We start from the raw sequence: 1,850 nt of genomic DNA, 5'->3' as shown, positions 1-1,850 counted from the left end.
CATATCTCCCTCACTAGCTTTAAGCACCAGCTGTCAGAGCAGCTCACAGATCACTACAACTGTACGTAGCCCATCCAACTACCTCATCCCCATAATGTATTTTTTTATTTATCTTGCTCCTTTGCACCCCAGTATCTGTACTTGCACATTCATCTTCTGCACATCCTACCATTCCAGTGTTTAATTGCTGTATTGTAATTACTTCGCAACCATGGCCCATTTATTGCCTTACCTCCCTTATCCTACCTCATTTGCACACACTGTATATATACTTTTTCTACTGTATTTTCTACTGCATTTGTAATGGCTGTTGTGGGTTGAAGAAGGTGAGGACCAAGGTGCAGCGTGGTACATGTTCATCTTGATTTATGAATTGAACACTGAATGAAAAAACAACAAAAGAGAATGAACTAAACAGTTCTGTCTGGTATATGACAAAAACAGAAAACAACTACCCACAAACACAGGTGGGAAAAGGCTACCGAAGTATGGTTCTCAATCAGAGACAACGATTGACAGCTGCCTCTGATTGGGAACCATACCAGAACAAACACATAGAAATACAACACACAGAACAAGACAGAATTAAAAACATAGAATGCCCACCCCAACTCACGCTCGGACCAAACCAAAATAGAGACATAAAAAAGTATCTAAGGTCAGGACGTGACAGTACCCCCCTCCCCCCCAAAGGTGCAGACTCCGGCCGCAAAACCTGGGGGGAGGGTCTGGGTGGGCATTTCACTGCGGTGGCGGCTCTGGTGCGGGAGGTAGACCCCACTCCACCTTGGTCTTGGCCCACTTAGTTGGCGCCTCTGGAGTGGCGACCCTCGCTGCTGACCCCGATCTGGGGACCCTTTAAGCGGGCCCCGAACAGGCGTGAGACTCTGGTGTCGCCGGACAGGCGGGAGACTCTGGCGGCGCCGGAGTGAAAGGCGGCTCTGGTGGCTCCGGAGAGAAGGGCAGCTCTGGCGGCTCCGGAGTGAAGGGCGGCTCTGGCGGCTCCGGAGTGAAGGGCGGCTCTGGCGGCTCTGGACAGGCGGGCGGCCCTAGCGGTTCCGGACAGACGGGCGGCCCTGGCGGCTCTGGACAGACGGGCGGACAGGTGGCCCTAGCGGTTCCGGACAGACGGGCGGCCCTGGCGGCTCCGGACAGACGGGCGGCCCTGGCGGCTCTGGACAGACGGGCGGCTCTGGCGGCTCCGGACAGACGGGCGGCTCTGGCGGCTCCGGACAGGAGGGTGGTTCTGGCAGCTCCGGACTGGAGGGCGGCTCTGGCAGATCCGGACTGGAGGGAGACTTGGTTCTGGGAGCAGGCACAGGAACCATCAGGCTGGGGAGACCTACAGGTGGCCTCTTCCTTGGCCGAGGCATAGGATGCACTGGGCCGTGGAGGCGCACTGGAGGTCTCGAGCAACGAGCCTGCACAACCTGTCCTGGCTGGATACAACAACCTGTCGCTTGTAGCCCGGCAAGTGTGGAGAGTTGGAACAGGCCACACTGGGCTGTGCTGGCGAATCGGGGACACCGTGCATAGGGCTGGTGCCGTATAACCCGGGCCGAGGAGACGCACTGGAGACCAGATGCACTGAGCCGGCTTCATCTCTCCTGGCTCGATGCCCACTCTAGCCCAGCCGATTCGAGGAGCTGCGATGTAGCGCACCGGGCTAAGAGTGCGCACTGGGGACAACGTGCGCTTCATCGCATAACACGGTGCCTGCCCGGTCACTCTCTTGCCACGGCAAGCACAGGGAGTTGGCTCAGGTCTCCTACCTGACTTAGCAACACACCCCGTGTCCCCCCCCAATACATTTTTGGGGCTGCCTCTTGTCCCTGTTGCGCTGCCGTGCC

General features: G+C 57.2%; 1 pseudogene; it reads right to left on the bottom strand.

The window, feature by feature from the left end:
- Positions 1-741: 741 nt before the first annotated feature.
- Positions 742-1,534, bottom strand: LOC149984492 (uncharacterized; annotated as a pseudogene).
- Positions 1,535-1,850: the final 316 nt, after the last annotated feature.

The sequence above is a fragment of the Oncorhynchus mykiss genome, chromosome 3 (genome assembly GCF_057628025.1).
Source record: "Oncorhynchus mykiss isolate SJ-2025 chromosome 3, ASM5762802v1, whole genome shotgun sequence".
NCBI lineage: Eukaryota > Metazoa > Chordata > Actinopteri > Salmoniformes > Salmonidae > Oncorhynchus > Oncorhynchus mykiss.
This window is presented reverse-complemented; position numbering and strand designations above follow the sequence as displayed.